The 26756-nt window shown below is 30.8% G+C and overlaps 1 protein-coding gene and 1 long non-coding RNA gene across 2 annotated transcripts in view; one reads left to right on the top strand and one right to left on the bottom strand.

Moving 5' to 3' along the window:
* LOC115880582 (ras-related protein Rap-1) overlaps positions 1–26756 on the bottom strand; it is a 501592-nt gene that overhangs the window by 214631 nt on the left and 260205 nt on the right. The gene's annotated exons all lie outside the window — the stretch shown is intronic.
* LOC115880584 lies at positions 8466–25345 on the top strand. Its single transcript, XR_004049908.1, has 3 exons — positions 8466–8661; positions 23765–23858; positions 25227–25345. It is a non-coding gene; the product is annotated as an uncharacterized LOC115880584 (long non-coding RNA).

Genomic DNA, 26756 nt, shown 5'->3' on the forward strand with positions numbered 1-26756 from the left:
TAAAAGACTTACATTATATTTTTAGGGACACATACAAATGGAATTGTCTAATAAAAACACATATAACAAATTATAGTTTGAAAAACGTTTTGGTAATCATTTTTGATGATTGGCGCTTTGACAACGACAATATTTTTTGAGAACTTGACAATAGTATGACAATGGCCGTTGGAAACTATGGAAACTACAAAAAAAATCTGATTGAACGCCATCTGGCAATAACTAGTAGCAACTTCTTAACCTAAAAATTAATTGCACTACCACCTAGCGTCCGAGGCTGGAACTATATTATTTGAAATTTCCGTGGAAACGGTGGAACCGTTTTTGCTATTTCACTTTCCGGCCCCTGCGTTACATTTTAATGTTTTTTAAATTTTAGTATAGAGTTCTAATCAGTGTCGATATGACATTACGACAATAGTCACAAAAGCCACCTCCTGATATTACAAAATAACATCATAAAGTAGTTGAAAAAATTTTAAAAAAAGTAATTTTTTTCGTAAAAGTTACTCACGTAATTATTGCACAGGGTGTTTTAAAGTTAATGTAAAAAACAACCCTTCAATTAACCCTGTATAATAAGCCAAACAATAAGTTTATAAAAAAGTTGAGAGATTTATATATATATAGTTTGCTAAGAAGTTCATGAAAATAAGGCTAAAAATGAAAAAAATATATATTACACTTTAAACTTGACGAAAAACAATTCCGTTGCGATTTTTTGCGTCTGAGTGTAGATACATCCTTTCTCGATACTTTGTTTTTTATTCACCTCAATAGCTTTTTTTTTGTTGGAGATATTCGCTTTTGAAGAATATATTACCATTTTTTCGTAATTTTTACATTTGGTCTTATTCAACAGTCCTAGTAAATTGTGTTCCTAAAGCAGGCCTTCTTTACATAATATTTGCTTCGTTTAATCTTTTTCTTAGAGTCCGTTCGCTTACATGTACGTTCCTTAGATGCAATTCATTTTAAATTTGAAAAGTTGGATTCTTAGATAAATAAAAATTTGTCAAAAAAGCACATACAGGGTAAGAAAAAAATAAAACCCGATTTTTTCAAAATTCAATTTTTTTAAAATAGAACATAACCTAAAAAGGAGTAAAATTGCATTTAGAATTTTTTTATTAACGTCTTCTAACCGTACCACGTAAGAAAAGTTGAAAAAAAATCTTTCAAATTAAATAACTCGAAAAGCGTGCATCTTCGAAACACAGTTTGAATGGGGCGAATATAGAGCTCGACTAGCTCTATCCGTAGAGGCTTCACTGGTCGTTTAGCTACTTACCGTTTCCGAGAGGAAACGTCTTATTTTTATCGACACATATTTTCCTACACCTTTATTTTTTTTTCTGCTGGTGTAATTTAATGTAGCGACCAAACGCCAAAAATTTCGAAGTGATTTCCACGCTTAATTTCAACGTTAACGCATTAAAAATTATTTAGAATCATTAAAAAGGTTCCCTTCTAAAAACACACGGATTTTGGTAGCTCGACCGGACTATAAGGTACTAGTATAGAAAATTTCACTAATACATTTTAAAATGTAATAGAGAATATAGGCTACGTACTTTTCTTTTCAGCGAACTTTTTTCTGCTGGCGAATTCAAATGCGGAAAGCGCGATTTTGAGTCGTGGAATGTCTGGAAAAGTTAGAGGCGGGTTTTCGCCTCTAAGACGGGGCAAACAAAGAAGATTGTGGAAATGGAAATGAAAGAGGCACGACGATAGAAGGAATGGAATAGCGGGGAACGCAATTCAGTAGCGTACACGTCCATCTTCATTTGGTGTTTAGAAATTTAAATCTTGCTCTTGGAACAACTTCATATATAAGATTGGTGAGATAGTGATAGTGGAAGATTCTTTATAAAGAAAATTCTTTTAAGAAAACGCCAGGTTGTTTAGAAACAAAGTGTTTTTAATTTAATTTTATCAGGCATTCTTTGAGCTGGGTTGTGTTAAAAATGAAACATACCGGGTGCGACTCGAAAGTGGCTCACCCCTATAACTTTTTTATTTTTTCAGATAAAAAAGGAGATTTGGTATGTTAGTATAATAAATTAGGATTGATTGACGTATTCAATTGTTTTTGGTCACTTCCTCTTTCACCGGAAATGCCTACAACTTTTGATTTTTAAATGGCAATCTCGGTATATTTCTACATTTCATTCGATAGAAAATGACACTCTCTGAATACAATGACATATCATATGTCAACTTTTGATATTTTAGCTTTAAAAAAAATCGTATTTTAAATTACAATCTAGAGTGCATGGCTGGGTTAAAAACACTAATTTTTAATAAACGAGCCTTGGAAAAATATATTTCATCGACTTATGTTTTTCGTGTCTTGTCCTGGCCGGTTAAAATATGCCCAAATCGTATTTTTAATCATATCTCAATTTTTCAAATAGTGGTGGCTCATTAGCATATTTGAAAAAAGAATTTTTTTACGAATAATTTGGTACCACACACTTGGTATTTCGAATCATATTGTCTTTATGAATCGCATGTTACAATTTCAGATAACCATACGCCAGAATGTTAAAAGTTGACATATGATATGTCATTCTATTCAGAGTGTCATTTTCTATCTAAAAAGAAAGTAGAACAAAAGTAGAAATACCATTTAAAAATGAAAAGTTGTAGTTAACACTTTTTACCTTTTTAGTTTTTGGACTTACATGGTTTTCCTTGCACGCCCACGATATGTCATTCCATTCAGAGTGACATTTTCTATCGAATAAAGTAAAAAAGTGCCTAGGGTGCCATTTAAAAATCAAAAATTGTAGTCATTTCCGGTGAAACTGTGACCAAACACAATTGAATACGTCAGTTAATCCTAATTTATGTCATATACTAACATACCAAATCTCGTCTTTTTAATTTTCTCTAAGGCCGACTACGGACGATGAGCGATAATATAATATATATTATAGCTCACATATTTTAAAAATATCTCTTTGCATTAAAAAGTGCAGGTCGCCGCGCATTGATGCTATAATATACAGGGTGCTACAAATTCGAGATACGAGCATTGGTATCTCGGTAACCGGTTAAATTGGGGCAAAGTTGCGCTTTAGAATGTTCACCAAGATGCCATCAAAAAACTTTTAAAAATTTCAGGGATTGCTGAGTTTTTTGGAAAAAACTGATTTTTTTGAAAATCAATTTTATTTTTTCCTGTCGTTACTTTTTAGAAAATCAAAAAACTAGTTACAGATTCTCATAGCCACTTTATTAGGGCTATCTGATAGCATTTTTAGATTTTCAAATTAGCTGATAATTTGTGAGATACAGAAACCAACTTATTTTTTTTTAAATACGGACCTGCATTTTTTATTTCAGATTTTGAAAGAACTGAGTCTCCAGAGTACGATGATATGCCACACTTAATATTTTTTTTTGTTTTGACATTTGAACACAATTTATTTAAACTAATTTCAAGTTCCGTCCTGTTTTTTATAACATTTAATCTATTCATCGTTACAATATTGATTAGCATTCAAACTTAACAATGACGTGGAGTAAAACATTGAATACGGAAAATCAAATGCAATAAAATAATATAAAATAATTAATACAAATATAATATTATATAAACAATAAAATCATTTTCCCGGAAGATGGATTGGAAATGGTAGAGCAGTATAATGTCCAACGAGGTTTCTGGACCTATCGCCAAGTAGCTACATTACTTACTTGACGTCATTTCTAAAAGTGAAATCAATTCATCTCAACATTTACAATAAATACTACAAAATGCATTCGGAAGTATAAGAAGAAAGTTTAAAGCGCTATAAATAAAATTGAAAGAAAAATAAATTTGTTCAATAGGGAGGGTGGTAACCCTTTCGAACATTCACAACATTAGAAACTGGCGTGTAGAAGTTGATTTATTTATAATAACAACGATTAATATTATGCATATTATTAGATCGTACACTGAGATTTTAAATTCACAATAAAAAAGTTAGAAATAGTATCTTTAAATATCTGACCTGAATATTATTAATTTGAATCTTCCATTGGCTCGATTTTCCTTATTCAATGTTAATTAGCGCTGATCAATATTGTTGCGATGAATATAATCAGATTAAATAATTTAAGAAACCAGTGTCGGATTTGAAATTATTGTAAATAATTTGGCACTAAGTGTCAACTTATGCACTTGGCAATAAGTGGCACATCATTGTACTCATACCCAAAACAAAAAAAATATAAAGTGTGGCATATCATTGTAGTCAGGAGATCGAGTTGTTTCAAAATCTGAAATAAAAAATGCAGGTCCGTATTTAAAAAAATTAAGTTGGCCTGTGTATCTTAAAAATTATCAGTTAATTTAAAAATTTAAAAATACTATCAGATAGCCCTAATAAAGTGGCTATGAGAATGAGCAAGTAGTTTTTTGATTTTCTAAAACAACTTTACAACCAAACCAAAAATCTGTTTTTTCCAAAAAGCTCAGCAATCCTTCAAATTTTTAAAACTTTTTTGATTTCATCTTGGTGAACATCTCAATACGCAACTTTGCCCCAATTTAACCATGTTCGTATCTATTACGGTTACCGAAGCACCAATGCTCGTACCTCGAATTTGTAGCACCCTGTATATCTATATCTCTGGGATATCGGGCGATATATTTCATAAATAAACGAATATGCTTTCCGAGCGATTTTTAGGATGTATATTTCCCCCCTCTTGCGTTGCGGTGCCCGCAAAGAAAACAAATCGGCGCGTGGCGTGTGTTTTACAGGGGCGGCTTGTCCTACGAGGCAGATGAGGCAGTGCCTCACCAATACATTTGAAAAATTACACTTATTAATCAATACATCTTTAATCACAATTTTATATTTTTTTCCCTATTTGCATCAATAATAATTGTAGTTTTTAACCGTCATTCTACAATAAATTACGTCGATGGTATTCCTTTAAAGGCGCTTCCTTTCCCATATGCGACAAACTCGACGATGTATATCCATCTCATTAGTTCTTTAAGAAATATATGTGCAGAGGTTTGCCTCTCGCCTTTCCTTGTCTAGCGTATTGTGGTATATCGCACTGACGGAGCGACAGCGTTCACTGGAATCTTAACTCTATAGAATGAAAAGAAAAAGCATAGGCAAAACCTTAGTTGATGAGAGATAAAATGTATGGAGTAGTAGCGCGTAAAAAGACCGTATTGAGGCGAGCCTCAAATGTAAATTTGAACCTTAAAAGCCGTTCGTTAAAAATATGTATCACTTCCCGATCAGTTCCCGATCAGTCCGAGAGATTTAGGCGACAGGCTGAAAATGCAGATTTGCATTATTTGGGAATTTGGCTTAGTTTGAATTAGAGTTTGAATTAATTCTGCCGGTTATTACACTGTTTTGTCTGCGTTTTTTAATGTGAATTGCATGTTTAATTACTCTTTTTACTGATTATTGTACATATAAAGTAAATACCTAAAAAGTGGGCAGTGACTTATTTGATATGATTGATATGATGATTTAGAGGGACCATGCAAAATGTCACCGATCGTCATTTCCCAGCCACGGTAATCAATCAGATCATGCGGTATAATACTGCGAATTATATTACATAAGGCTATTTCCGCAACTGCTAAAAATTTGGAAGTATTTTAAATACAAAAATGTGCGCTTTTTAAGTCTGTAGGTATCTAAAATACTAAAAATAATATACAGTGTGTATTGCATTTAAAAAAACTGAGATATAGCATTATAATATTGCAATGTTGGCTGCGCCATAAAAAAATCCCTGTGAATGTGAATTTTTCTCGGATTTCTTCTTTTATCCTACATACCTCGCTATATTATACGTACTTAAGCAATAATATATCAATAAGTTAAATTCACTCCAGGTTTTTACCACTTTTTAAAAGATGACATTTTTCAAATATGAATTATCATGGAAATCCCGCATATATAGTGCTTCAAATAAATCAATAGTGGGATGTATGCTGAATTTTATGCTGAACCCAATTCTGTACAGAAAAATGGTAATGCGATTGCAATTTTAAATAAAATATTTTTTTAGGATATGTACTTTTTTATATAGAACTTCCCCGTACTAATGGCCACCCTATATACATACTAATACAAATTCTCTTCTAATGTGCCTCACCATCTTCCAGTGCTACGAGCCGCCCCTGGCGTTTTACGTGATTCGATATCATTTTTTATTAGATCATAAAGTTCATAAAATTTAGTTCCGTCCATTCGAAAATAATTTGTAAATTTTTCGTCACTTAATTCGTTAAAAAGTGAAAATTCTCCTCGTTCTTTTCGGTATTTGATACGATTAGATAACCATCTTGGTGCTTGTTTTTGGTTACTAACCATAATTGCTAATAAATTGTCGCTTTCAGCATCTGATTCATCTTCTGATGAGCTATCAATGGTATCAAGTAATAAAAAGTCTTTCGGCCAGCGCCATTTTCTACACTATATAGTTCACTAAATCAGCCTACTATATTGAAAAATAAAAAAATATATATATTCAAGTGCACTGCAGTAATAATATAATATAATATTATAGCTTACTGCCGAGCCATAATATATATTATACCGTGCTGGCAACTGTTACTATTGGGTCGGCATTTACATGTGTGGAAGTAAATCGCTAAGGGATCTTATTAAGTCGGAGTGAGAGAAATGCGACCGACCGACGCGACGCACGACGGTGTGCTGTTGCGGCGTTGCCGATACGCCTTTCCCTATCAAGCAATGTAAAATCACGATCGCAAACCGCTTATTTTTAAAAGACTTTTTTTCAAGAGATAACTAGATAAAATCATTAGACATGTTTCTGAGCATCTGAAATGGAATTATAAAGATATCGTTAAGGTGTTATTTTTTTTATAACGAGAAAACGTCAGTAAGCGCGATAATTTAAAAACTCAACTTTTTAACACATAACAGGCCATAACTCAAGAACTATTTTAGATATTGAAACTTTTTTTTATTTTCAAGATCAAATATTTTACAATATGTTTACATAAGAAAAATTCGATAAGGTTGTTTTTTCCATTCAAAAATTGTAAACAATCCATCCATTTACTTTTAGAGCATAGCAATTTTCAGCAATCGTGTAATTTTTTTATTGATAAAGATTTTCACATGCTGTCTACAAAGAAAATACAGCAGAAATATTAACAAAGTTCTTGAAAAAACTACAATCTATTATTTCTAATAGATTTCGAGATATCGATTTTTGAATTCAGAGTTCTAATAGCGCGACCACTATCGAACACTTACTCAATTCCACTTATTTTTACCAAAAATGTAAGTGTTTCTAGCTTGCACTTAAAAAAATTCAAGCTATAGGGAAAATTACAACGAGTCGTTAATAAATAAACAAATAAAGTAAACGCATGACATACACCTTTCCCTAGAACTTTAAGTACTGACAGAGGTATTGATTGGGTCGACCGGTGAACTGCGACAAATCTGCTTATCCCCTTCCACGTCTCTTAGCGATGTGCACAGTCTCTTAGCGATGTGCTCAGTTTCTCGGTTTATTTCATACGTTTGGCAACGTGTTTACTGTCCTCTCTTTGTTCAGTACATTATTAACGCCATTGTACTCTTCTTACATACGGAAATCTCGACCCAAGACTAACCTTTGCCAGCCCTTAGTATTATCGCTCATCGTCCGTAGCCGGCTTAAAACGGTATGGACATTTGCATAAACATAAACGGGATAATCATTTTAAAACAAACAAAATTTTTTATGAAACATGCAGTTTTCTGAAAATGTCAATATTAAAAAAGTTTTTCCTCTTGTAAAGACAATCCGGTTAACATACTGTAGTCAACATATTTATGTTTTGTCAAGGATGACATATATTGATAATTTCCATTCCAAATATCTTGAGACAGTTGCGTGTAGTGATTTGTACCAAGAGATTTTTCTTACGTATAAAACGGCGTAAACTTTTTCACTCAGAATTTTTATGCAGGTACAGACAAAAAGTGATTACTCTTCAAAACACTTAAAGAGCATTTAGGTAGCGCCTTCTATAAGTAGGAATCATATTGACATCAAAATCAAATTTCTCATGTCAAAAAACAGCCAGAAACGAATTTTCATCCAAATATTGACGTTAATTGAGAAATTATTTAGAAAAATCAAAATAAAAATGAAACTTCTAAACAAGTTTTAAACCCTGTGTTTCAAAAAGACAGAATATGAGATGTCAAAATTACTAATTGTTTGTATAGTCCTTCCAATGAGAGGATATATGACAATAACAGTTGTTGCCTGCCATTTTAGTTTAAAATTAAGTTGTATTATCTGTTTTTTTTTACTTTAGCACTAGTTTTAATTTACTTTGTATACTTATTATTAATCAGTAATAAACTAATAGTAAACTCATTATCGTAGAGTGTTTATATTTACTAGGTTGTTTGAAGTATCCATTTTAAAACGTAAATATCCTTAACCAACCACGCCTTTGATAAACACCTAAAATAATTGAAAATTGATTTAAGTTTGAGCGTGTTAACAGGTTAATTAATGCCGAGGATATTAATTAACGTTTGAAGCTCAGGTCGGAATTTCTCCTCGAGAAAAGCTGGCAAAGACAGGGTAAAGAATAAGAGGTAATGTGATTCATGTGAGAGGCGTTTGAGTAGTTAATTATTGTCATATAAGGTAAAAAAGATGTTAGTAAATAATATTAGTATAATTTAGACATACAGGTTGTTTCAAAACACATGTGCCATCTCTCGTGTGGGGAGATTACTCACCTAAAAATAAGACTTATTTTTCATATCAACATGGGATCTGATTCTGCTTTGTTTCGTAACTACTGGGTAAAGTCTTAATCATTTTTCGAATTATCATAATTTACTACTAAGTTACTACATTTTTAATGATATACGTTATATACGCCACACTTTTTTGAAGCACCCTGTATACTCTACAATAATTTTAAAATGTGTATCTTAACCTCCACTATAACTTTTATATTTAACATTTTTTTTGTAAACCTCGAAACAAATGAGATAATGGACTTTACTCTATCGTTGACTCACCCTGTACATTCGTCAAATATTTTGACGACGTGCACGCCAACATTTTCTCTTATTGGCTGTCTATCAAAATAGTAAAATAATGCATGCTTACATACATACACTTAGGTACATTATAATTTCAGAAAAAAAAATTACTTTCTTTTCTATTGGTTTTAAAGATTTTTACATATTTTTTCGAAATCTCTATTTTACGCTTTGGAAATTCTATTTTTAGTTCCTCATTCTTAGTATCTCAGATATAATCCTACATTGACCTCCTTAGCGATATTTTAGTTCATCTCTCTATCATCCGTATAGAGCTTTAAGAAATTATTAATGTTCTCTATGACAGACTTGCTTTAGAGTCGTTCAAAGCCATAGATTTTACATATAATTTTTCTCAATCCTAACGAATCCGCCAACGCAATCAAAGTGGGTAATTTTTAAAAATGAAAGTCGGGTATTAGCATTGTAAAAATAATTTTAGTCTTCCATTTCAATTAATACTTAAATTCTAGGAAAGGCAAAACAAAGTTTTTTTTGTAGTTACTTAAGATCTATTTTATTAACAGTTTTGGATCTACAGCTGATAACCTTTATTATTAGACTACCCTGTTTTCCCGCTTGAGTGAGCGAAAACAAACTATAGTTATTGGATTGAAATATATATATTTTTTTCTAATCGATGAACTTGAATATGTGTAGGTTTAACTGTATTAACGTTAAACTTTTTGAAGAAAAAATGCGGCTAATCAGAAGGATAGACGGACAAAAACAAAATTGAGTTGTACAGAACATGAAAGTGTTCATTTTTTAAAGAAAAGAAAACTATAACTGGATAAAGAGGAATTTGTTTGGATGCTCATTACATGGTTTGTCAAAAAAGACGGATTTTTGAAAATAAGTTTATAAAATTAATAATAACATTAATGCTATACTTTTGATTACATTATATGAAAAATTTGAGTTTAATTTATTATTTTTCTAAATTAAATTTAAACTTTTCTTTTGTGAATTAATGTTTCATTTTCCAGTGGTAACATCAAAGTTCCAGCCCCCAAATGTAATCTAAAATAATGTAGTTTTACAAAATCGTTTAGATATATTTAATAGTGATGGGATAACTCGAGCGAAAATTCGCTCGAGTACTCGATTTTATTGATATGGCCGACATCGCTCGATTATGAACGAGCGGTGCAAGTGACGAGTTACGAGCGACGAACGCAAGCGATCCTAGAATGAAATAAATTGAAATCCGATTTTAATGTGACATACTTGATACAAAGCCGAGCGAATTGTTTACATACATTGCAGGTAGCAATTTATATGATGTTATGATTTGCGTTACAAAATGTTACGACCAACATTGACAATACTTCAAAGTAAACTAAATCAAGCAATAACTCGTCGCTCGTCGCTTGCTATTTGCCATTCATCACCGAAAGAATATTATGCGCTCTGCACACGCAACTTACTGCTTGGCGCTACGAGTTGCAAGTACAAGCGACGGAAGTACAAGAAATCGCTTGAAACTCGAGTACTCAATTATTGAAATTAATGGGTTTTTCCCATCACTAATATTTAATGATTAGTTTCAAATGATACGATTTTCACAATAATTAGCTTTGCATGTTTACAAATGAACTTTAAATCATAAATTCAATTTCGTAGTAAAATTCCATAGTTTTTTTTCAAAATGCTTTTTCATTAAATACAATGCTATAATAGGTAAAATTTCAAGTAAAACTTTCAGTGTATTGTTTAATCCGTCTTACATGACAACCGTCTTGCGAACTTCCGTTAGTTTAACCGTTGATTGGAAGATATGCAACCTAATGGGCGAATTGGTGACAAGGCTGATTTGATTTCCCCTTACGTCTTAAGTGCTGTATGGTGGAGACACCAATCGTTCTGCGGTCAACGCATAAAACACTTATTATCTCTACGGAAAGGAATTTAAAGAATCTTTTTTTATACATAGCTTTGATAATCTGTAATAAACATTTTTTTGTTAAAATGGATATGGTAAACAATGTTTATCGTTCAGACCCAATATTATCACAAATTCTTGCACATTTCGATTTGTGGTCTCTTGGTTTAAGAAGAAATTTGACCATTGTTTTGGCTTTAAAATGCCTAGAAACATTATTTCACAGTTTAATAGAGTCATAAATTAACACTGTCTCAACATGTCTACCGGCAAGTTTCAATAGCTGAAATTGTAGGAGTTAACCAAAGCGATGTTTCGAGGACATTAAAAAAAATCGGGGAGACAAACGAGGTTACAGACCGGCCTGGAAGAGGTAGAAAGAGAGTTACTACTGCTGTGCAAGACCGTCAAATATCCCTAATTGCTCGACGCAATCCCCTGCTTTCTAGTACTGCTATTAAAAATGAGGTGGCTCGCCTTGAAGCAGTAAATGTTTGTAAATGAAGATTACATTTAAGGAGGCCTCTACGTGTTCCGAAGCTTAATTTACAGCACAATATTACGCGACTACAATGGGCTGAGGAGATGAGAGCAAATGGACCTAATTGGAATTTCGTCATGTTTAGTGATGAAACAAGAATAGGCCTAGTGTAAGAACCGCGACGAACTTTGGTCTGGAGAGCTTCTGGAAGACGAGCACGCTTGAATATAGCTCATCCCCGTGTCCCGTTTCAAGGAGGAATCATTATGGTATGGGCAGGTATAATGCACGGAGCTCGAACTCCTCTTGTTTTTATTGATGGCACAAGGGGCACGATATGAGGCACTAAGAGGTGCCTCATATCTTCGAGACGTTTTAGAGCCTATTGTGCGTCCATTGGATAATAATGCTCCTCCCCATCGCACAGCGGTTAGCGAATTTTGTGAGGAAGAGGGTATAAGGGGGGAAAACTGTGGTGGCCACCGATGTCTCCACATATGAACGTGATCGAGCATGCTTGGAACATACTAAAACGCCATATTGTCAAAAGGGTTCCGCTGCGCGCGAAACATGGGAAGCCATTCTTCAACATCTTCTGGACAACTTAATTGACGTCGTCTCACAGCTTGCATTGAGGCTCGAGGAGACAATACAGACTATTAGTTGTGAGGAATAATTATAATTGTTTTCAATATTTTCTGTTTAAAATGAAAGTTGTTTTTGTTGATTTTCACTAATTATGAAATAAAATTATAATAATAGCCTAGTTGTACGTGTAGTAAGCCAATATGTGCATAAATATACAAATATATATATATATTTTTTTTTCTCCTTTCTTGGGCATGGAGAATGTGTGAACGACATTCTTCTATATAGACTGGTGGTAGCAAGGCGGCTGCGGCTTCAAGAATAAAGTGCCTGAGAAAGCCCACCATGATGAGGCGAAACGTCGCATAATAAAAAAAAAGTTTCCATTTTCAATTAATAAAAAAAACCTCATACCCAAGAAAGGAGAAAGATATATATATATATATATATATATATATATATATATATATATATATATATATATATATATATATATATATATATATATATATATATATATATATATATATAAATTTCTAAAGGTTTAAGAAAAAGAAAAAAAAAATAAACTCTTAAATATACAAAGAATCATATTAGGTCCAAAATAAAATAAAAAATATCGTTATATGCAATAATTTTGGCCATGTGTGTATATTGAAGACGGTGTGGATCTGAAAGCGACAGTGTTGCCATATTAAAAGGTGCAATATCTGTAATACGTTTGACTGAAATATCTTTGGATGAAAAATCCGCCCTTATGTATTGAAAATTTATTCGTGTTAAACATAGAATATACAACAAAAATAAAAAATTCTTTTATAGGTACTGAATATGTCGTTTGAACGAAAAAGTCATTTAGTTGGCTTGGAAATGACGATTATCGACATTTATCATAATATTTTACATACAGCAATCTTCGTTTCCAAGCCAACTCTGACGCCGTTCTATGTTTAATCATATAATATTATATTAAATTATTTAATGATTGAAAATTCGTATTATTAACGTACTGTAACCAAAATCCGTAAATCTACGAATTAATCAGTAGTTCTGGCAACACTGTCTCCGGCAACCACTGACTCTGTCGACTGAAAGCAGAACTATTGTACAGTATTCTTTATCCGCTGCGCTGTAATGGATTATCAGAGCGCAGCGGTGCAGACCTAAACAACTAAACTAAATCTCAGAATTCTCGGACAGGCTGACGGTAACGCCAGCTACTACTACTACTACTATCTCGGATAGGTTTGCATCTTCTTATTTCTTTAATCAACGGTTTTACAGATGGTCTTTTTTTTACCTGATACGTAAAACTGGCCGGTAAAACGTTATGTGTAGACGGGACCTTACACACTATTGCCATAAGCAGTATTTACTTTTAGTTATCTTTTCTAAGTTAAAATTTCAATAATGTCAACTATATTTAAAATAATAATAACTATTGTTATGTTATGAAAAAGAAAACTTTGAGCATATTTTAAAATAATTTATAAAATTGCACAAATGTTAGGTTTCTATTATACACTGTTATTATTTCAAATAACCTTTTCTATATATTTAAAATAACATGCGCTTTTTGAACTAAATAAAACAAAGTAAATTTACTATGTTTTTATTTTAAATTGTTGTGTATAATTGTTTTAATAAGAAATAGGCAAAAAAATTTGCGTATGTTTCCAATAAAATATAAATTTATAAGTTTTTTAAACGTAGTCTGTATGTAAAGATTAATCTTTGCTGTACGTATGTGGAGAAATTTCCTGAACAATCGAAAATATTACAAATCTAAGAAAATGAAATACCTATAATAGACCTATAATTGTTGAAGATTGGTGTTATTCACCAATCTTCAACTTCAGATTTTAGTCATACTACTTAAGCGATTTCAATGAATGTTTGCTCATTCGACAGAGCATCCAATTCTCTTTATAATTTACGTTATACTGATATATTCGCTAGAACCGTAGTAAAAGGAAAAGAGTAGTTGCACTCTCCCAAATATTTTCTGCCAGTTTTTACAATCTGTCGAATATTGGCAGATTGCAGAGCGTTTCAGTTGAATTCCGTCCGTCGACCTGCAAGGTTCGAGCGTTGCGTCCCAGCACAGAGACAGATTGACAAAACACGAGTGCCTTACTGTGCGCTGCTATTGGTTGTAGTAATAATTTTAAAAAAATGTGCTTTGAGTTTTTTTTGCGATTCATTTGTGATCATGTTTGTAATTTGATAATATTTTCACTTAAACCTCAATTTCTTTTATCGATTTTATTTTTGACAACCATCCCTTGCTTGCTGTTTAACGAACTGCACCATCATTGAACAAAAATTTGCGAGTACCGAAAGTACAGAAAAAAAACTGGAAATTCCGGTTCCTTAGAGGCATGGTACCTAAATTACCGGTTCCGAAAAACAGCTGCGGTTCCGGAAACGCTATAACGTACCATAACCGTGAATCGCCCTATACAGGGTGAGTCTTAAATAATTGCAAATATTTCTAGGGTTATACAGGGTTCTTCACCACATACGACACGGAGTATTGTATCTAAACGATTAGATTTTTACAAATTGTAAGTTTTAATTTTAATTTTTTGGGTTCGTTGAAGGACTATTAGAGCTACAATTTAAAAATATTTTTACAAGATATAGAGTGTCCCAAATAAATAAAAAATATCAAAGTTGTATTTTTTTAAATGGAACACCCTGTATATTATTACGTCTTTAGTTTCTACGATTAAAATTAAGGTAAATTTGATTAAGGTTTATTACACTTAACCCCTGCCGTTTTTGAAATATTTTCAATTTTGTGAAATTGCAGTCAAAATTTTAAGGCTTCATTTCTCCAAGGGTATCAAAGTTTTTAATACTAAATATTTACTGAAGTTTATTTATTAATCAGTTATTGTGTTGCAATAATAAAAATTATACTACCTTATACAGAGCGTCTAAAATTTTATTTTAAATAATTAATAGCTTTAAACGGCAATAACTTGTTTAATTTAAATAAAACACCCTGTATATTTTATAAGAATCAGATGCACAATTTAATTGTCTATCAAATTGTATTATACCATTTTTTACCTATTTCTTCAAGTTTCCGTAAAAAATGCATTTTCTTGTAATTTAAAACTCATTTATCAATATACCCATGGAATACTGCCATTTTAAATTATTTTTAAAGATGTACTGAATTTTTAAAGAGTACAGATACTAATATTGTCGATATCGTTTATTATTTATTTCATTAAAAAATAAAGAAAAATGTTTAAATATTTGTTAAAGAGGACCAATTAATATGATTCCAGTATTCAAACTACATTAATTGACTGTTTGCGTTGATTGATAATAATTGCTCTAGATACTAAAAAACTGAATTTTGTATGTGTATTAGACAGTGTGGTAAAAAAAACACCTTAAGGACGATATTTCATTTTTTGACAAATGCTTATTTATATCAACAGAGACATTCATTTTTATAACTTATTATTATATTGATTTCTGATTCAAATCCACATTTATTTAGAATAATTTATTAACGAACATAATTAAGTATGTAATTAATTAGTATATGGGCGGAAATAATGGTGGTATATTTAATTAATAGTGTACTCTTTTATAGAGATTTAAATAGTTTTCTTTTTGCATACAAATGGGCTAGTCATATTATCATTTTGCTAAAAACGATAATATTAATAGCCTGTACATTTTGTACATTTGTTGCTTTAAAAACAATCTACAATGTCAATATTCCATGGGTATATTGATAAATGAGGTCTAAATTATAAGAAAATGCATTTTCTACGAAAACTTGAAGGGATAAATAAAAAGTGGTATAATACATAAAAAGTGGTATAATTTAATAGACAATTAAATTGTGCATCTGATTCTCCTAAAATATATAGGATGTTCCATTTAAATTAAACAAGTTATTGCCTCTTAAAGCTAGAAATAATTTAAAACAAATTTTTAGACACTCTCTATGAGGTAGTATTATTTTTATTATTGCTACACAATAACTGATCAATAAATAGACTTCAGTAAATATTTAGTATTAAAAACTATACTTAATACCCTTGGAGAAATGAAGCCTTAAAATTTTTACTGCAATTTCACAAAATTGAAAATATTTCAAAAACGGTAAGGTTTAAGTGTAATAAACCTTAATCAAATTTACCTTTATTTTAATCGTAGAAACTAAAAATGCGATAATATACAGGGTGTTCTATTTAAAAAAACACAACTTTGATATTTTTTATTTATTTGGGACACTCTGTATCTTGTAAAATATTTTTAAATTGTAGCTCTAATAGTCCTTCAACGAACCCAAAACTTACAATTTGTAAAAATCTAATCATTTAGCTACAATACTCCGTGTCGTATTTGGGAACAACCCTGTATATATTTTGGCCCCAGAAATATGAGTATTTTTCTGCACATTTTTTTTTAAATCTGGAAATTTTTTTAGTTTTTAGTTAAAAAAACATAATTTCTTGATAATATGGCAACTAGGGTTCAGAACCGGAAATTCCCGGTTCTTTTGGGATATCAAAGAACTCGAAATTATTAATTCCCGGTTCTTTCGCGGTACCTTCGGGACTCGGTAACAATAACAAAAGATTATTCTTTTATTACGTGAGAAAGTAGTGATGCTATCTCTCATTGTTCTTGCTTCTGTTCTCTTTTGAAATTTCTAACGTAATGTTTATTAAAAATTATTGAAGTTTAAATATATGTTATTTTATTATTTATTACAATGTGTTGTTCAATGTATTAGTTATCCAATGAAAATCACCGAACCAATATATTACTAAAAAACAAACACATTAATGTCAAAATTAACTTTGTTTTAAATTAAAAAAAAATGATGTAGAAAATCTTTGAATCACTTCTTCTCATCAGAAGATTTTCAGATACAGAAGAATTGTTACTTACACGAAATGTGAAAATATTCTGTTTTCAAGTCTTATTTTATTGTGAACTCATATTTTCCTAAATACATCTCTGTGAAACTATGGCGAGTGCCACGACTATACTTTGCCTAGTTATAGACTATACCACAAATTACCTATAACAGATGCGAAAGAAAGCGACTGCATCGGAAACCGCTCGGCAAACCCCACACCACAAATTACCTATTTGTGCCCACACGCCTATTGAGTGGTGTAAATACACCAGTCGTTTAGTCCGAAAACCTATGCTGTGTCGCATTCGCTTGCTGGAATGACATAGTGCGTGGTTATATGTTTCTTTTTAAAAACGGGTGTAGGATTTTTGTTGAACATTTGAACTGTTATTTCTAAGTTTTGGTAATTTGTATATCTTATTTAAAATGGGATACAAATGTGTTTATTTATAAGGAAAAAAAAGATATTTATAGTATAAAAAATTAATTTATTTAACAAAATTTAATTAAAAATGTGACAAAATAGTACCTTTCTATTGGTTCTATCGGACTTTTTTCGACTATATAAATCTTTATTTGTAAACGTAAATAAGAGGAAATTTCTCACATGGGTGGTCAAATTCTATAGTTTTCATTATATCAAACAGCCTCTGAGAAATGTTTTCAACTCAAAATGCCTTTAATTATGTTTGACTACATCAATTAAAAGGGTCTTCAAATACATCAATGTGATATTTGCCTAAAATTTGCAAAAGAATCCGAATCTCTGGATAACTCGAAATTATTTACCCATTTAAAAGCCTTTGATCATGAAAGTGGAAAAATTTGTTCATTTTATTTACTGGAAATGTAAAAATTATTTATATTAAATTTTGATGAGTTTTGCACTGAAGAAAACATTCAGAGGGTGTTTGATATAATGAAAACTATAGAATTTGACCACCCATGTGAGAAATTTCCTCTTATTTACATCATTAAATTATTTATTAGATTAAAAATATTTTATGTATTAAAGTTTACAAAAAATAAAGATTTATATAGTCGAAAAGAGTCTGATAGAACCAATAGAAAAGTAACTATTTTGTCACATCTTTAATTAAATTTTGTTAAATAAATTAATTTTTTATACTATAAATATCTTTTTTTTCCTAATCTCCTACGAACTGATATAATATGACGAGCAATCTATTAAATTACTGATGAAGAGATTATATGCCTCGATAACATATTGGTGCAGATTATTTTCACCCAAACAAATAATAACCCAAACTATAAATAAATAACCCAAACTAAATTGATGCGGATTATCTATGAACTCTTTCTGAAGGTCACAGAAACCTGAACGCGTAATTCGGTGTTCTTTCGCATCTGTTGTAGTTAATTTGTGACTATACAGCTACGTCAGTGGTCACGGGACGCGAGAACAAGGTCATATAAAGTGGCAGAAAAAGAACAAAGGATTTGACAAGGAGTAGAACGCAACGTTGCAAACCTAAGAAACTTCTCTTTCATTTCAAATGAACCAAAAAAATCAATAATTATCTTTCCGACACTTTGTCCAAGTGACCCCTCTAATTTGATTGGCCTAGTGATACACATTTTTTTTTAATTTATATAAAGTTTTTCTTTAGCAATATATTTTTGTTGAAAAAATAATAATTTACAGGAAAAAAAATAACAAATGTAATTTTTACTTTAAAAAATATTTATGTTAGAGCCACATATTGATTTTGTACTCGTTTTTCTACGTTTTGTTTCTACAAAAATTAACTTCATCTGTTTACTGTTTCAAAGACTTTATTATATTCTTTTGTTGCTTTGTAAATCTAGCCGTTCTTTTGCTTTGATGGTTTCCATTAGCTTTAGGGTTTTCTGGTTAGCTATATTTTCGTTACAAACATATCTTTTCAAAAGGTCAGAGCATATTTATTTTATATCCTCCACTATTGAAGACGACTTAATTGAAAAAATATTCATTCTTTTGACTCTTTTACGAACAACGAACCAAAACTAAATGTAAATTATGCTTTTGCAATTTTAAAATCTTCCTGAAATCTATTTTTTTTATAATAATAGTTCATTTAGGGTAAAGTATATAGGGTGTCCCAAGCTAAGATTGCATTAGGAGTATCTAGAGAAGCAAAATATCTAGATCAGAGCTTTTTTGAGATTCATCTCTATTAAACATATTTTCAATATGGCGGCAATTCCGGAAGTACAGAAAATTTACAGTAACTTTCTTATTTTAAATTCATACCCCAATTTTTACCTATATAATTAAATTGTTTGTAAAATTCAATGAATTTTGATATCAAACACTTTATATCTACTATTAACCGTTTTTGAGAAAAACATTGTTTAAAATTTTTAGAGCTAAAATTCTTTGTCAAAGACACACAAGTTATACAGGGTATTTTAAAAATCATGTTATTTACATTATAAATCATAAATAATTATTAAAATAAAAATAACATTAATAAATTATATATGTTATCTAATTTACGAGCTAATTTATTATTAAACGTTCTTACGACCAGTTATAATTACTATTAGCAACCTATAGCAATTTAAAATAAAAAAAATAATGGTATTCAAAATAATTTTTAACATCCTGTAACATTTTTTTAACATCCTGTAACTCTAAAACTATGCATTTCCATACCCATGTTTATAGGAACTTTTTTTTCATATTTTTTGATGAGGAATCAATAAGTATCTACTTATTTAAAACTTTGGAAATTAATGATATTAAAAATATTTATCGGTTGCTATATTAGACTTGGATCAAGGCAAATTAATAACATGGCGTTTATCTTACCAAGGAGGCCGAAATTGATGAAATAACAAGAGACAACATTTAATTGACATTAAACTGCTTACACTATTTCGCCGACAGGAGAAAAAAAAGCCAGTGGCGTACATGCTTAGTTTAGAAAAATATTCCAGTAATAACCCATATGCACGTCCCTGGTGAATATGTCGACACTTTTTTAGCTTTAAAATATGTCGCATTTATAGTAACTTTTACCCTCAAAATTTCATTCGAAACGCTAAAAGTAGTTGGATGAAAATTATTGTAAATCGAAAAAATATTAAGACTTTAACAGCCTGTAGCTACGAAACAAAGCAGAATCGGACCCACGTTATACTAAGGGCTGGCAAAGGTTAGTCTTGGGTCGAGATTTCCGTATGTAAGAAGAGTACAATGCGTTTATAACGTACTGCACAGAGGGCAGTAAACACGTTGCCAAACGTATGAAATAAAGCGAGAAACTGCGCACATCGCTGAGAGACGTGGAAGGGGATATAGCAGATTTGTCGCAGTTGACCGGTCGACCCAATCAATACCTCTGTCAGTACTTAAAGTTCTAGGGAAAGGTGTACGTCAGGCGTTCAGCTTCAAGATTTAATTACGTCTCGTGATAGTTGATTTGTTTATTTATTAACGAGTCGTTGTAATTTTCCCTATAGCTTGAATTTTTTTAAGTGCAAGCTAGAAACACTTGCATTTTTGGTAAAAATTAGTGGAATTGAGTGGGTGTTCGATAGTGGTCGCGCTATTAGAACTCTGAATTCAAAAATCGATATCTCGAAATCTATTAGAAATAATAGATTGTAGTTTTTTCAAGAACTTTGTTAATATTTCTGTTGTATTTTCTTTGTAGACAGTATGTGAAAATCTTTATCAATAAAAAAATTAAACGATTGCTGAAAATTGCTATGCTCTAGAAGTAAATGGATGGATTATTGTTTACAATTTTTGAATGGAAAAACAACCTTATCGAATTTTTCTTATGTAAACATATTGTAAAATATCCAATCTTGAAAATAAAAAAGTTTCAATATCTAAAGTGGTTCTTGAGTTATGTGTTAAAAAGTTCAGTTTTTAAATTATCGCGATTACTGACGTTTTCTCGTTATAAAAAAATGACACCCTAACGATATCCTTATAATTCCATTTCAGATGCTCAGAAACATGTCTAATGATTTTATCCAGTTATCTCTTGAACAAAAGTCTTTTAAAAACATGCGGTTTGCGATCGTGATTTTACTTTACTTGATAGGGAAAGGCGTATCGGCAACGCCGCAACAGCACACCGTCGCGCGTCGCGTCGGTCGGTCGCATTTCTCTCACTCCGACTTAATAAGATCTCTATGCGATTTACTTCCACACATATAAATGCCGACCCAAAAGTAACAGTTGCCAGCACGGTATGAAAAATAAATCTTATTTTTACGTGAGGATTCACCCCACCAGAGATGGCACATGTTTTTTGGAACACCCTGTATAATGTATTATTAGATATATTAGCATATAATTTTGTTATAGTATACTATTTTATATCTAGTTAGTTCAAAAGAATATATTAATGATACTTAGAGAAACGCGTTATTATTATTATTATTAATGACAGATAAAGCAAACACGGTGTTTCAGTTGAGTATACAGGGTGGTCCGAACTGTATTCCGGAAACTTCGGAAGCATATTCTGCAGATAAAAATAAGTAAAAAAAAATCGTATAAATGTATGTCCTAAAATGCTTAGTTTCGGAGATACAGGGCGTAGAAGTTTCATTTTTATTTCGATTTTTTCTAAATAATTTCTGAAATAACGTCAATATTTGGTGTCTTTGGTGTCTGCGAGTTTTTTGACATGAGAAATTTGATTTTGATGTCAATTTGACTCCTATTAGTAGAGGGCGTCACCTACATATTTTTAACTGGTTTGAAGAGTAATAACTTTTCGTCCGTGCCTGTATAAAACTACTGAGTAAAAAAATATACATTTACGACGTTTTTTACGTGAAAAAGGTCTCTTGGTAAAAATCGCTACGAGTCATGGTTTTCGAAATATTTGTAATCGAAATTATCAATACCTGTCATCATTGACATAAATTAAACATGTTGACCAAATACCGTATGATCGAATAAAAACGGCGTCAACGATGGTTATGAAATGAAGATCGCTGTCGTTTTATATGTAAAATTATATGGGAAATATCATCGATCGTCATTTCCAAGCCAACTGGACGCCGTTTTTTTTCGATCATACGGTAGTTATTAGACTGAAATCATAAATTGGAAATGTTTTTGTGCCAAAAGTTCAACAGAAACTGTTTTACCATCATTTTTTGCAGAAAAATCTATGATTAATTTAAAAAAATTAAAATTTCCCAAATTAATTATTTCAGTGAAATAACTATCTACTCAACGTGTTTATTTTTCGTCAATAATGTATTATTATAATGTATTGACTATTTCCATTCTAAATATCTTAAGAACGGTTGCTCGTAGCGATTTTTACAAAGAGATATTTTTTACGTAAAAAGTCACAGAGATGTATATTCTTTCGCTCGGTAGTTTTATACAGGTACGGACAAAAAGTTATTACGCTTCAAAACAGTTAAAACACATGTAGGTGGCGCCCTCTACTAGTAGGAGCCATATTGACATCAAACTCAAATTGCTCATGCCAAAAAACTCCCAGACCTTCATTTTCATCCAAATATTGACGTTATTTCAGAAATTATTTAGAAAAAATACACCCTGTATCTCTGAAATTAAGCACCTTAGGACATACCTGGGATCACCCTGTATATAGGGTGGTCCGAAGTCCGAACTGTATTCCGGAAACTTCGGCAGCATATTCTGCACATAAAAATAAGTAAAAAAGTTCGTATAAATGTATGTGCTGAAATGCTTAGTTTTGGAGATACAGGGTGTAGAAATTTCATTTTTATTTAGATTTTTCCAAATAATTTCTGAAGTAACGTCAATATTTACATGAAAATTGGCATCTGGGAGTTTTTTGACATGAGAAATTTGATTTTGATGTCAATATAACTCCTATTTGTAGGGGGCACCATCTACATGTGTTTTCACTGTTTTTAAGAGTAGTAACTTTTCGTCCGTACCTGTATAAAACTACCGGGTGAAAAAATATACATTTCCGTGATTTTTTACGTCAAAAATATCTTGCTAAAAATGGCTACGAGCAACAGTTCTCGAGATATTTAGAATGGAAATAGTCAATACATGTCATTATTGACAAAAAATAAACATGTTGAGTAGATAGTTATTTGACTGAAATAGTAAAATTTGGGAACTTTTTATTTTTTTAAATTAATAATAAATTTTTCTTTGAAAAAATGATGATAAAAAAGTTTCTGTTAAACTTTTGACACAAAAACTTTTAAAATTTATGATTTCAGTTAATAACTATTTCGAGAACTATTTCGTCAACATGTTTCATTTATGTCAATGATGACAGGTATTGACCATTTCGATTCCAAATATCTCGAGAACCATTACTCGTAGCGATTTTTGCCAAATCATTTTTACGTAAAAAACGTCGTAAATGTATATTTTTTCACCCAGTAGTTTTATACAATTACGGACGAAAAGTTATTATTCTTCAAACCAGTTAAATAATATGAACGTGGCTCCCTCTACAAGTAGGAGTCATATTGACAACAAAATCAAATTTCTCATGTCAAAAAACTCCCAGACACCATTTTCATCCAAATATTGCCGTTACTTTAGAAATTATTTGGAAAAAATGAAAATAAAAATAAAACTTCTACACCCTGTATCTCCGAAACTAAGCATTTTAGGTCATACATTTATACGAACTTTTTTACTTATTTTTATCTGCAGAATATGCTGCCGAAGTTTCCGGAATACAGTTCGGACCACCCTGTATAGTTAACAAAATCCACTAGGGTTATACTACTACCTTGAAAAGAATTAATTTAAAGAGTAGTAATATATATGTTTCTTTTTTACTTTTCTGGTTATGTCTTTTTCTTTATTCTCTACGACATAATATTGTTTTTTACAGCTGCTGTCCCGTTGTGACACTATTGATAATGGACACAATTCCGCAGACCCGACTCCATATGGCGCGGCTGTAGTTTTATTTTATAGCTGAACATGTAAGACATTTTTTATGTTTGTCACCGGGGGGTGTCTTTCGTTTAATATCGTTAACAGCCTTCACGCGTTTGAAGAAAAATAAACCAATACAACGTAGATATAGTTAAAAATATGAATATTTCTTTCAATGATTGTTACACTTTATTTCGTTAAGAAAACATACCAACTAGTAAAAACTCGTTGTCACCTTAACAACGTCTTTAAAAAAAATTAATCATGAAATGTTTTCTCAGTTGCTAATTGTAGAAAAAATATATAGTGGTTAATATGTCATAATTTTTTACAATATAAAACCCTAATTTATTGCTTATTTATAAGATATTCATAGTCTATATCTATATCTAATAAATAAAACAGAGGCTGTACTGATAACGGATAAGCGATCTTTTACGTATCCAAAGATTGTATTGGATCTGGGAGTGCAAATTGACTTCAAAGTAATCTTCTAATGTAAAATTAAATTTATTGTTGGCAAAAATAATTTTAAAAGAAATCGTTTTTTAATGTCATATTAACTTTATACGTGCTAAATATAATTTGTAAATATTAATAACAACTAAAGAAAAAAAATAGTTTAATAATATTAATAGAGGAAAAAGTCTACAGGATGTAAAGGATTTATTTTCTGTACATTTTTCAAATATACCACACCAGATTTTGAAGATTATAAGTGTAAGAGAAGAATTTCAACTCGAACAGTTATTAAAGACTCTAAATATAAAAAGAAAATTAATATTAATGAGGATCATGGAGAAATAATAAATGCAAATGAATTAATATTATGTTACAACTGGAATGTGAAATCCAAGTAAGTACCAGAATACTTGGAGAAATGGTTGAAAACCATCGTACCACTGCTTGGCGAATTTGAAGAGGCATAATTTTAAGTCATTTAAATATTCCGTATATTTCGAACACCAAGAATTATTGAACGGGAGTAAAGAACGTAGGGCAAATATTTTAACAAGTAGGTACTTAATTTTGTGAATTGTTTAGTGTTTAATAAATAAAATTTCTTTTGAAGCGTGTGTTTACTTATCTACGAAATATATTTGATTTTAAAAGATTCTCGTATGTTTACAGTGTACTTTTTGTAACTTTTCATAGGGAATATAACTGAGAATATTTTTGACAGATCTCTGTAGAAGAAAATCATAATAGATTTTTCATATTGAGACATAAAATTTTTGCCTCATTTAGTATTTTTCTATTTCCCATAACTCAAGAACGAATTCGTTAAAGCCGTTCAAAATGAACAGGGTGTCCCATTTTAGTTGAAACATAGACTTAAAATAAAATATAGACTGAGCATCTCATTCATAAATAGCTGGAAGATGCGGTCAGACAATGTCTTGTTATTGTTTTAGGCTCTAACGAGTGCGACACGTGCGATAGATAGGTTGTCTCCGTCGTAACGATCGTTCCTTGACGACTCTGAGAGGAATGCAACACTGTCTTTCGTTCCTCAGTACACCTGAACTCTCCGTACCATAGCCGGGTAATTTTTTTATTTTAATGAAGCTATAATTCAATTAAAAATATATCGTATTTCACTTTTTTATATTTTATTAAGATTTAGGAGAGGTTTTTTAAATAAAAGTTTAGAAAACAAAACGTCCAAAAGCGATAAAAATAATAAAATACATGTTACAGAAAAAATTTTAATAATCGAAATTACTATTTAATTTTTGAAATTAATAAATTAATTATTAATTTTAGTCAAACATTTACAACTCTAATATTAATCAAAACAGGATCAATTCTATAGATATAATAGAATCGGCGAGATGGAAAGAGAAAAAACTTCATGATTGTTGTATTTTTTTCTGGTAAGTGATGTCTTATTATGTAAATTAGAGAAAACAGAGATCTGTTTCATTAAAGCAAGCTTTTAGGAAGTGGATAAAATGAAAACTACATTTATTTAACCCGGTACTGTCTTTATTATACCGGCTGCGTCCCAAAAGTGGCTCACCCCCATATTTTTTTATTTTTTCTAATAAAAATACAAGATTTGGTATGTTAGTATATGACATAAATTAAGATTGATTGACGCATTCACTTGTTTTTGGTCACTTCCTGTTTCACCGGAAATGACTATAACTTCTAATTTTTAAATGGCACCCTAGGTATATCTCTACTTTATTCAATAGAAAATGACACTCTGAATAGAATGACATATCATATGTCAAGTTTTGACATTTTCGCATAAGGTTTAATTGAAATTGTAGCACGCGGTTCATAACGACAATTTGACTCGAAATACCAAGTATCAATATATTTATAAAAAAATGCTTTTTCGAAATATGCTAATCAGTCACCCTTGTTCCATTTAAAAAAATTGACATATGACTAAATATACGATTTGTGCATCTTTTAACCGGCCTAGACAAGACACGAAAAACATTAGACGATCAAAACTATTTTTCCAATGCTCCTTAATTAAAACTTAGTGTTTTTAACACCGCCGTGGCACCCTGGATTGAAATTTATAATACGATTTGTTTTTAAGCGACAATGTCAAAAGTTGACATATGATATGTCATTCTATATGTGTGTGTCACGGAGTGTCATTTTCTATCGAATAAAGTAGCAATATACCGAGGGTGCCATTTAAAAATCAAAAGTTTTAGTCAGTCAATCTTAATTTATGTCATATATTAACATACAAATCTGTTTGTTTTTATCTGAAAAAATAATATAAAGTCACAGGGGTGACTTTTGAGACGCACCCAGTATATTAAAAAATATTGTTTCATAATGTAATATCATTTTAAAATTCTTGTATGTTATTTTAGATTCTGAAGATAGTTTTAGGATAAACTGGAATATATTTTTAATAAAAACATGATTAATTTTTTAACCGATGCCTAATATAATTTATCTTGTATAATAAC

The sequence above is a fragment of the Sitophilus oryzae genome, unplaced genomic scaffold (genome assembly GCF_002938485.1).
Source record: "Sitophilus oryzae breed Bouriz unplaced genomic scaffold, Soryzae_2.0 scaffold_1639_pilon_pilon, whole genome shotgun sequence".
NCBI lineage: Eukaryota > Metazoa > Arthropoda > Insecta > Coleoptera > Curculionidae > Sitophilus > Sitophilus oryzae.